Consider the following 12,516-nt stretch of genomic DNA (forward strand, 5'->3'; position numbering starts at 1 on the left):
TTAGTTCTTCTATTTCCCACATTACTCCTTGACAACCCAAACTGGTCACTCTTTGAATTATCCATTTACTCTTTACTGCAATACTAATCCTCACAGACCACTGTTCTGAGTGTCTTCTGCCACTTGCCATGGTATATCAACTTTTTAAAAATATCATTGTTTTCTTCAAGGAGTAAAAAGAAAAAGCATTTTCTTTTGTTTAATACTATGGATGTTAAAAATAAGATATTTACTGGATCTTAAAAACTGTCTGCCCATAGGGTTTATTTCTTTAATGAACATTTCTTAAGTGTGTATAAAACATCCTAATACATAAGAATGAGGCCCCCTTTACTCTTTCCATTTTATAGAAAAGGAAATAAAGTCCCATTGCATGATTCCTGCAGACCCCTACCATGCAGTGGGGACATGAAAAAAATCCAGGCATATTACCCAGTAAGATGGTTTAACCGCTGTTATGTTGTTCTCTTTCCGTACAGAAACAGCATCAAGAAATCTGCCCATTTCAATCCTTTATGGAATGCAACACTCTGGAAAGAAAAAACACTTCTCTCACCACATCCCCTTTTGGGTTTTCTCCTGTGCTAACAGTGGGACAGGATTGCTGACCACTGTTCACAGCTCCAGTGTGATCCTGGGCATCTCTAAGACAGGGCCTCCCCGAGTGGGAGATGTCTAGGGGGAGCGAAGCCCTCAGCACACAGGAAGAGCCGACACAAAGAGAACTGGTCTGCCACATTGGCCTTTTTTCTTATTTGTGGCTATGTGGTTGGAAGATCCTCCTTTCAATCAAGTATCTGTCTACTTCTATACAAGTAGGTGGCTATTTTCATGTTCACAAAACACTCTTCAAAAGCCAACCTTCAAATATCCTTGAAGGTGGAAAGGCAAACAAATGTGCTATTGTTCACTTAGATGACACGAGACACCTCCCAACATTTGCTCTAATCTGCTAATACCCTGTGGCAGGTGGACACAGTCAAAAGAATTCCCATGAGAGCCATTTTCTCATTTGAACAAGATGGAAATGGCACTGGATTAAGTTCAAATATCATCTGTGACTGGAGCATATAAAGACATTAAAGAAATTTATAATACTGTGATGACTACCCTTGCAACTATTACCATCTTTTAAAATCCACCCCTCTAGCTTATTCCCACTGCTTGTTAAGAAAATACAATGTGAAAGGGGTCAGCAACACAACTTTTCACAGTAGAGCTAATAACCCACATATGTTTAGTAATTCATTCAGAGTCCAATTTCAAAAGATAAAACAAGTAAAAATGACACCGGGGTTGTTTCATTTCATGGTCAATCACACAATTCCTCATTATTGACCTGACAGCCAGCGTGAGACATGCAAGTGGTACCATGGACAGTGGTGGAAGCGAAGGCTCTGGAAGATCCAAGGGGATCGCTTGCCATAAATCATTTCTATGGAAATGCACAAGCGGATAATTCCCACGCAAGATGACTTCAAGAGCAAAGTAGTAGATCTGGTTTCTGAGTACAACTTAATAATGAACATGTAAATAGAAAATGTACAAATCTTGAGCAACAAGTACTGCCGTACTGATGACTTGAACAGTGATAAACCAATAGACTCAACACAGATGTTCTCAGATTTTATAAAACCAATAATGGGGGGGGGGGGATGAAGGCACTAGATACCACTGTCCCAAGGAACACATCACAAAGACAAATAGACTTCTGTTTAGGCAGAGTTTGAAAAAGTTAAACGAAGAAGCATAAAAATAAGTTATCTTGGTCAGTCTCTAATTTCATGTAGACAGGTGATACATTTTAAAGACGGTTCAGCAGAGAATATCTTAAGGATATTTCTATGCTAACAAATAGTTATTAAGTACATACTGTTATGCATTTATAGGTGTTTCAACCAAGGAGCAGTTGTAATAAAAACATGAAAATATGGAATACGGTATTTCTGGTGTCTTAAAATCTAGCCTTTATTATATAAATACAATTATAAACTTGAATCCTCACTAAATCTTTATTATCTCTGCTCCATTGTTATGTTCTGAATGAAATGTACAAATTAGGGAAATAAAGAAAATAGCCTGAGTAGTATAATCCATCCTGTGGCAAAACAAGATGAATGGTGTTTTAATACACAGACGAATATGCCATAGTTACCAAGGAAGACTTCAAGTGGTCCTATTCAACGGGAAAAGGAAAGAAAACATAAAAGAGTCCTGATCATGAAGATAAAAATTTTCCTGAGGTAGCAGTAGTCCAGAGAATAAAACAAGGGAAAGTAGATACAGTGAATTAGGACTTAACAACAACAACAAAAAAGTAACATTTAAAAAACAACTTACCTAAAAGAAACTGGTGTAAGAGTCTGTAGATATTTGGTTGGTTTTCTTCAGTGAAAAGAGACTTTTAATTATGTGAATATGTGTAATGTATAAAATAATTCATGTTTTAAAATTGGGAATAAAATAATACAATAAATGTGAGACACTGTGATAAACAGAAAGAACTATACAACTGCGAAGTATATTTCCATGTATTTTGCATTCATCAAGATGCTTGTCTTGCTGTTATTTATAATTGTCAGTACTAATGTGATGCTGTAGGTTATTGACAATAATAAGCAATGCATATTTAAACATATGTTTGCCATTGCTATTAAAGTCAGCATCAGGGAAATACAAATCAAAACCACAATGAGATACCACCTCACACCAGTCAGAATGGCTAAAATTAACAACTCAGGAAATAACAGGTGTTGGTGCGGCTGTGAAGAAAGGCGAGCCCTCCTACACTGTTGGTGGGAATGCAAGCTGGTACAGCCACTCTGGAAAACAGTACGGAGGTTCCTCAAAAAGTTAAAAATAGAGCTGCCTTACAACCCAGAAATTGCACTACTAGGTATTTATCCAAAGATACAAACATAGTACGAACATAGTGATTCGAAGGGGCACAAGCACCCCAACGTTGATAGCAGCATTGTCCACAATAGCCAAAATATGGAAAGAGCCCAGATGTCTATTGACAGATGAATGGATGAAGAAGATGTGGTATACACACACACACACACACACACACACACAGGAATATTAGCCATCAAAAAGAATGAAATCTTGCCATTTGCAATGATGTGTATTATTATGCTAAGTGAAATAAGTCAGAGAAAGACAAATATCATGATTTCACCCATATGTGGAATTTAAGAAACAAAACAGATGAACATAGGGGGAGGGATGGAAATAAAATAAGACAAAAACAGAGAGACAGACAAACCATAAGAGACTTTTAACTATAGGAAACAAACTGAGGGTTGCTGGAGGGGAGGTGGGTTGGGGGATGGGGTAACTGGGTGATGGGCATTAAGGAGGCGCTTGATGGAATGAGCACTGGGTGTTATATGCAACTGATGAATCACTAAATTCTACCTCTGAAACTAATAATACATTATATGTTAATTAAATTGAATTTTAAAAAATTAAAAAAAATAAAGTCAGTATCTTTAATTGTTCTATTAGAATTCTTTTTTAAAAAAGATTTTATTTATTTATTTATTTGAGAGAGAGAGAGAGAGAAAGAGAGAGAGAGCACAAGCAAGGCGAGAGGCAGAGGGAAAGGGAAAAGCAGACTCCCTGCTGAGCTGGGAGCCTGAAATGGGGCTCAGTCCCAAGACCTGGGATCATGACCTGAGCCGAAGGCAGACGCTTAACAGAGCCACCCAGGTGCCCTGTTCTATTAGAATTCTTAAATAAGATATTCTTTCTTTGTATATGCTTAATTACGCACTTAGTTTCAGTTTTCCTTCAGAAGCTGTATTAATTTCAATTAGTCATTTTTTAAAGTTGTTTTTACTTGCTTCATAGAAATGAAAGTCTATGACCATAATTTTGGTGATTTTTATATTATTCTGGGGAAGTTATTGAGCATAATTTATTATACCCCCTCTTTACCTTAGGAAAATGAATATGGGGTAATTATTCACTATAAATAATCTATGCCTACAAATAGTGCTCTAGCTGAAGCAAAGGAACCAGTTGGTAGAGATGATCATCTGAAAATTAAGAGTTTAAAAATTCAGTTAGCCAGTTAAATAAATCCCACTGCTTTGGTTTACTTGGTAGAGACACAGTATTGTTTTATTTTAGAGTTCAGTCTCAATATCATAACATCTTTTTCTTCTTTAAGACTCGATGATTTCTTCACCTTACCATTTCTCCAAGAAATAAAAAGTATAAGAAGGATATTATATATTAACATCTTAAATTTTTTATTTTGACTCTTGACTAAGCCCCCATCTTATAATTTTTTTAATTTATGAAAATGTAGAGACTATTACTAAAATATACAATTTCAACACATTTACATGTGCTTTTACTTCCAGGCGAGAAATCAAACAGTATTGCTGAGAAAATTATTAGAAATATGAGCTACATATCAGTTGTGATTGCCTTAAAATCAATATCCTTTTATTTGGACAAACAGCAGCAAGAATCATTAAGATAGGACCCTAGCAATTGAGGATAAATTATAGCTCAATTGTGAATTTGTTATGACTCTTTATTCATTCCACATAGTATTCAAAACATACTGATTCCATAGATTCCTTTGCTGATCTTGTTTTGAATTTCCCAAGTGAAAAATATAATCAAGAAGCAAAATCCAATCTAGAACGAGCTACACTGAAAGCCGTGGATGGGACTGGTCATGTTAAAACAATGGCCTGTCAGTTGGTTAAGCGTCTGCCTTCAGCTCAGGTCATGATCCCAGGCTCCTGGGATCGAGTCCCCCATCAGGCTCCTTGCTCAACTGAGGTTCTGCTTTTCCCTCTCCCTCTGCCCCTCCCCCTGTTTGTGCTCTTGCTCTCTCTGTCAAATAAATAAATACAATCTTAAAATAACAACAACAACGGCATGCTTCTGCCTGCACGTGCAGCCCCCCTTTCCCCCCACCCCCGCTGCCCCTCAGAGCCGTTGTTCAGTTGTCCCCGGGACGACATTCTGTGGCTATCATCTACCATCTCTCTGCACCTACAGGCTATTAGACAAAACCTCTGCTCTTTCAGAGTAATAGAACGCTTGCAACGCCACACAATTATCTTTCGCAGCTTTAATTTCCAGGAATTTGACCACTAGCCAAAACAATGATTCACCTGTTTTCATAAATTTGTTTCAATGTTATTATTTCTAATGGTTTTTCACATTATTACACCTGCTACTTTGCCACAAGCACATCCTTTTCCGTTAGCTCTACGTCTGCCTTAAGTCTCAGCTAACAAGATCACCAATAGGGGGCACCGGGCTGGCTCAGTGGGTAGAGCAGAGTCAGGGACTCTTCATCTCTGGGTGGTGAGAAAAAAAGATCACTGATATATAACTAGCCATTGCTTTTCTCCGAATGTTCTTTAAGACAGACAAACCCCAGTGAAGACCCACAGCTGGTTAAAAGTGCACTGTCGGCTGATCATACCACAGGTAGCAACTGCTACGAAATCTCAGAGTTTGAAAGGAAATTCTGCTCTCCAGATCCAATAAGGTAAGGACTGTCTTTCAGTAGCATAGAATTAGCAGATGTTATGCCTCAGGGCATTGCTAGAAGATGTATTCCTTGGCGAGCTCATCCAATCTATCAGAGTATCTTGGTCTTTCAGTTCTGCCTGGTGTATCTTCAAGAAAAGAAATTAACTACAGTTTAGGTTTGGAACTAAAAGAGATTTGTAGATTCACAATATTTTCCCTGTGTCTAAAGGGTTTTCTAAAAATATTTAATTAACTAATTAATTTATTTATTTGAGAGGGAGAGCAAGAGAGCAAGCAGTGGAAGGGACAGAGGGGGAGGAAGAGGGAGACAATCTCAAGCAGACTCCATGCTGAGCATAGAGCCGGCCGTGGGGCTCGATCTCGCAGGACCTGAGATCATGACCCCAGCCGAAAACAAGAGTTGGATGCTTAACCGACTGAGCCACCCAGGTGACCCTGTGTCTTAAAGTTTTAAGAGGTAAATTTTTTGTTTCGAAGATTATTATTCAAGTGTTCAGCAATGTTAAGGCTTTTTTAAAAATAAGATCTTCTTTTCAGAAGTGCAAATTAAGTTTGTTGATTATCAGAGTATTTTTTGAACTAATTTTAAGTATAAAATAACTAATGCTTTTTAACTTGTGACTTTAGTTATTCATGTTGCATTAATTTAAGCTATGAGTAAGCCATTTCTACTTCCCACATATTACGTATTACAAACTGTCTTGCCCCTAGCAGGCAATTTTATATCACAGAGATTGAAAATTTCAATTTGCAATAAGAAGCTTTTTTCCCTCAGGTCCAACATCAAATACTGTTTATAAAGGTGTGTAAGCAGGATTTTTTTTGGTTGTGTTGGATTGTGCACATTGACAATAATATCAGAAGGTGAGTAATGAATTTTCCTGATTTATGCAATATTCTCTTAATATATCTGGAGGATAAAATCAGTTACATGAGGGGGGGGTGTGAAGCAAAGGTTATCTGAAAAATTTTTTTAAGATTTTATTTTTTGAGAGTGAGAGAGCACAAGCAGGGGGAGGGGCAGAGGGAGAGGGAGAAGCAGCCTCCCCTGCTGAGCAGGGGAGCCTGATGTGGGGCTCCATCCCAGGAGCCTGGGATCATGACCTTAGCCAAAGGTAGATGCTTAACTGACTGAGCCACCCCAGCATCCCGGTTATCTGAAATTTTAATTGTCAATTGAAATATCAATTATGACAATAGCCCTGTGACCATTTCCAAAAGTCAAACAATGTCCCTGTGTTGAAGCCACCTCAGTGTCTTGAGTTACTCAGCATGCTACCTTTTCCACTCTCCATTTAAGGTGCAGTGATGATGGGTGCCTCTTCACTGGGGGTCTAATTTACTGACAAGAAGAACATCAAATCAGAAAATACATTGACAAGGGACTCAGTATCACAAAGTTAGGAACGCTATAACCTATGAGGGTCTTTTTACCTTTCCAAACCCAAGCACTCTCCAACATATTCAAACTCCCATTTTTCATTGAAGACAAGTGGAGTTCCAGCATTCACATCCTTTAAATGATTGGGCTCCATAAATCTCGTAGTATTTAGGTGGCAAGTGACTCAACTCATAATGTACCACAATCCACATAGTTCAGAGGGTTCTAGTTCTACTAGTATGGTTATTCTTCCCTCCTTCAAGTCTCCTGAAGAGGATGCGGAGGGAACATGTACATATTGATATGCCTGTGGGACTCCATTGGGTACTCTATTAATTCATTTAGCATATGGGTATTTATTATATACCATGCACTGTACTAAGCCCTAGGATATAGGGGTGAACTAAATATCTATTTAATTCTTACAACAACCCTGTAAGGTAGATATTATTCATTCACATATTACAAATAAAATTGTACTATCCAAGTATTTTTAACCCACAGAAAAATATTAAAACTTTGGTCCTTTTACTACATGTTTAAAAAGGAAATCTAGTTAAGTATATCTTTTTCTATGATGGAAGAAAAGAAGATTTGGATTTTTTCCCTAGTGAAGTCTGTTGGTATTTTTCCTTAATTCTTAGATATTGATGATTGGTATGTCTGGCACTTGACAAACTAACTCATAAAAAGAAATCAGAACAATAAAAAGACAAATAACCCAAGTAAAAAATGGCAAAGGATTTGGAGAGATATTTCTCTAAAAAGATATACAAATGGCCAATAAACACATGAAATGATGGTCAACATCATTAGTCATCAGGGAAATGAAAATCAAAACCACAAAGACATACTGCTTCTCACCCACTAGGATTGCTGTAATCAAAAAAGACAGACAAATATTAGCAAGAATGTGGAGAGCTTAAAATCTTCATATGGTGCTAGTATGAATGGAAAATGGTGTGTTTCCTGTGGAAAACAGTTAAGTAGTTCCTCAGAAAGTTAAACATAGAATTTACCATACCACTTCTAGATATATACTCAAGAGAACTGAAAACAGGCATTCAAATAAATACTTGTATGTGAATATTCATAACAACACCATTCATAATAGCCAAGAGGTAGAAACAATCCAAATGTCCATCAATGGATGAATGCATAAACAAAATATGGTATATCCATATAATGAAATTTAACTACAGAAAGGAATGAAGTACTAATACCTCCCGCGACATGGATGAACCTTGAAAACATTTTGCTAAGGGAAGAAGTGGAATACCAAAGACCACATATTATAGATTCCATTTATATGAAATGTCCAGAATAGGCAAGTCTATAGAGACAGAAAGCAGATTAGTGGTTGCCAGGGACTTGGGGGAGAGGGAGAGTGACTGCCAGTTGGTACAGGATTTCCTTTTGGGGGGATGAAAATGTTTTAGAACTAGATAGTGGTAGTGGTTGCACAGCTCTGAATACACAAAAATCTATGAAATTGTGTGTTAAATATTATACGTTAAAAGGGTGAATTTTATGGGTCAATTATATGTCAGTTTTTAAAATTTTAAAAGTGAGCTATACAGTTGTCTGATAAAAATTTTTTTTTAATTTTTTTTGTTTGTTTTTTATTTATTTATTCATGAGAGTCAGAGAGAGAGAGAGAGAGAGGCAGCGGCAGAGGGAGAAGCAGGCTCCCCGCCTAGCAGGGAGCCCGATGCGGGACTCGATCCCAGGACCCTGGGATCGTGACCTGAGCCGAAGGCAGACGCTTAACCATCTGAGCCACCCAGGCGCCCCTGTCTGATAAAAATCTTAAGAGTGCAGTTCCTGTTCCTTTTTACCCCAAAACACATCAAACACCACTGGCCTCAGTGTACTAAGGAGGGTGATAGCACATGTAACTTCGTACCGCCTCAGCTTACTCGGGAAGTTATTTCACAGTGAAGTCTGGAGTTCAGAGTTTTGAACAAAGGCAGCGATGTACAGGGCTTTGGCTGTGTCCAACCTTGTGGTTTGAACTTGGATTCCTTGGAAACGGCACCTAGTATCATTTATGACATCTCAAGTCTACGGACTTTATTTATATATGTATATTATCAGAGAGGGGGGAGGGAGAGAGGAGCAGAGGGAGAGGGCAAGAGAGAATCCCAAGCAGGCTCCACGCCCAGCACAGAGCCCGACATGGGGCTCGATCTCACAGCCCTGAGATCATGACCTGAGCCAAAATCAAGAGTCAGACACTTAACCCACTGAGCCACCCAGGCGCCCCAGGGAATTTTAAATTTATTGCTTCAATTCCTATAGACATAAATAGGATTAGCTTCTTAAAAACGGATTTCGTTTGGATATTATAAAAATATTGATAAGAATAATTTTACTCAAGTCCGACGAGAAATACCTTGCAACTTTCAGTTTATGTATATATATATATGTACATATATATATTCTTACATACACAGATATACTTAGGTATATATATAGTGTTAAAGATATGTATACATATATATAGTGTGTATTTATGTGTTTGTATTTGTGTGTGTGTGCAATGGAGAGAACTAGAATTTCTTAAGTTTCCATTGGACTTAGAGCGAGGTTTAAGCAAAACGTTAGATGAATGTTCTTCATTCTTAGTAAATTGGGCATTATGCAGAATCTGGCCTGTGTGAAGTGAATTTTAAAGGGGGTGATATTTTCACAGTTCTTCATTAGTAGAGATCAAGTAATCTTTGACTTGTAAAAAGTTTTCTGGTCTCCAGGAGTGAGGAACTGGGGTAGAATTAATGGGTAAATGAATTAGGAACTAAATAGGTTAGGAGTTAATTGGTTAGGATCCAGTAAATTTACCAGTTCTTCAAACTAGTAGCACTTCGTGCGACCACAGACATCCTTGCCTTTGTGCCCTAGAATCCTTGGAAGCATTTCCAGCTTTCTGCTTCTGACTTGGACCAGTTCAAGTGAAAGTTCAGAAATCTATGGGTAGGGGCACCTGGGTGGCTCAGATGGTTGGGCATCTGCCCTCGGCTCAGGTCATAATGCCAGGGTCCTGGGATCGAGCCCCGCATCAGGCTCCTGGCTCAGCGAGGAGCCTGCTTCTCCCTCTCCCTCTGCCTCTCCCCCTGCTCATGCTCTCTCTCTCTCTCTGTATCTCTGTGTCTCAAGTGAATAAATAAAATCTTAAAAAAAAAATTAAAGAAAAAAGAAATCTATGGGTAAATCTTGTATTTATTGATCCAGCTCAACTCAAAACAGTGTTTGTAAGAATCAGACTTTTAAGAACAAACTTGTAAGAATCTCCTATTAAGAAATTTGAAGTAAAGGGGTGTCTGGCTGGCTCAGTCAGTAGAGCATGAGACTTTTGATCTCAGGATTGTGAGTTCAAGCCCCATGTTGGGCATAGAGACTATTTAAAAAAAAAAAAAGAAATTTGAAATAAAGTATAGCTCTCCCAGGAGATACATGTGGTTTGAAATAAACTATCAATATAATTATTTGTCGTTCTGAACCGAAAGGAGATACTTCATTCTTTCCTTCTCATATATCCAAAACAAAAAGTAAGAGAGAAATGGAATTGTTCTTTATAAACTTGTGGTCCTCTCTGAAGCTCAGTGGCTATATACTAAGAAAAATGTTCAATAGAGAAAAAACCCAGATTCAGTAGTCAGCTCTATCACGCCTGGTCCCTTCCTCCGATACTATTTTTAAAACTCTTTTATTGCATCTATTCATAATTAACAAAGACATTCCCATTGGTTTTAAGGACTTGGGCAAATAAGATTCACATTTTCAGGAATCTTTTAAAGGCCAAATATTTATCTTTAGGTTCAGTGCAACACTGATTGTTAACACTTTTTGACTGATTGACATTTAACATTTATTTATTCAACTGAGAAGATAAAATATGCAAACGTTGAATTTGGAATATAACTTTAATAAGATGTGATAGACTTTAAAATAAGGTAATACTGACTAATTTAGTAGATCTATATATGACAGAAATAAGCATAAAAAGAAAGGATGCCAAATCTTAAAGCCATAGAGCCTCCTGGAGATAAAAGAATAAGAACAGGGTCGGTTTGAGTATAGTTATGCTCAGCGGCAAAAGAATGAAATAAATCTGTGATTCTATTATTCCAAGACGTTGTGATAATACAGCAAATAAGCTTATAAAAATTCTTAACACCCAAGGAAAAAATGAACGTTGAAAAAGAAAGTAGAACAATTCTGGGCAATTGATAATCCTCCTATATTTTCCAAAGCCACTCAGAGAAACCAAATAGGCAGTAACTCAAATGACGACTCAGAACACGATGTGTTGGAGGTTTGCCCTCTGTTTTGCCAAGTTTCAAGAACTTCTTAATGTCCTGAGTTATGAAGCCTGGGGAGAAGCTGTGGAAGTGGTGGTAGCTTTCGGGATGGTGCTCATCGTGGTGCACATGGTCTGAGTTAGCAAATGCAAGATACGTGTGTGGTATCAGCCTCACTCATGGCCAGCATCTCTAATAGATCACGTCTCTGTGCCCCACATTTGCTCTCAGGATCCATTACAGCACCGTCCCACAGGCAGCACCAATTTTCCATTGCATCTGCCTTGAGAGAACAAGCTCATCCACCATAGTCTGCTCAAGGGCGCCCAGGGGCTGGGGGCCAGGGCGTGAGTGACTCACTAAGGAGATGTCAGTACGGGGGGGGGGGGGGGGGGGGGAGGAAGGAGGAGTCCTAGGGTCATAAAGAATGCTAAATTTTTAAAGAACAGAGTTTACTAACTCTAACGGCTCCCCTTTCATCGATAGACACACCAGTGTCTTATGTGGCTTGCACAAGAATATAAGTGGTGTTATTTTTTAAAAAGCACACTAGACTTGAAGTTCAGAGGCAGAATGCTATTCCTGCTTTATCTCAACCAATCACTCTGGTTTGCCTGGCACTGTCTTTTGAGTTTTTATATGTATTTATTATGTGTTTCCGTGTGTGTGCATTTTTGCTAACAAAACAATTTATTCTTATTTTGAAAATTCAACTGTTAGTAAAATATATAATGGAGAAATTAAGATCCTCCATAATACCTCTAGAGAAATAACTGCTCATTAGTGGTTTTGTGCACATTCCTCCATATATTTTCATACATATTTAGTTTAGTCTTTTTATTTTTTTTTTAATTCTCTGAATGCATCATATCTTGTTTTACCAGCCCTCTTACTGATTGACTTTTGAGTTGGGAATAGTGTTATTCCATTATAAATAGCACTGCAGTGAACATCCTAGTATGTATGTTCTTGGACACTTGGGAGAAATCCCTAGAAGTGAAATTACAGGATTAGAGAGTATGCACATTTAAACGGTTAATAAAAGTTGTTAAATCAACCCCCAAATAATATCATATCAATTTATACTCTCACCTACAGTGTATTAAACTGCGTGTTTCTGGTTTATGTTTTAAGGAACAAAACACAAAAGTGATGAGAGAAAATTGTTTAAGTTTAGACTCACATAGTCTTAGGCCACAGTACTTAACAGAAAGAAAAACATTATCTGTCTAAAGGGAGCAATATTACAGCTGCCTATTGTCAGGGCAAGCAGATATTACAAAATGCCTTCTTGGACATTTAATT

The 12,516-nt window shown here is 37.8% G+C and overlaps 1 non-coding gene across 1 annotated transcript; it reads left to right on the plus strand.

Annotated features, from left to right (window-relative positions):
• The first annotated feature begins 10,228 nt into the window (after positions 1-10,228).
• Positions 10,229-10,301, plus strand: TRNAK-UUU (transfer RNA lysine (anticodon UUU)). Its single transcript has one exon. It is a non-coding gene; the product is annotated as a tRNA-Lys (tRNA).
• The last annotated feature ends 2,215 nt before the right edge of the window (positions 10,302-12,516 follow it).

The sequence above is a fragment of the Halichoerus grypus genome, chromosome 8 (genome assembly GCF_964656455.1).
Source record: "Halichoerus grypus chromosome 8, mHalGry1.hap1.1, whole genome shotgun sequence".
Lineage (NCBI taxonomy): Eukaryota > Metazoa > Chordata > Mammalia > Carnivora > Phocidae > Halichoerus > Halichoerus grypus.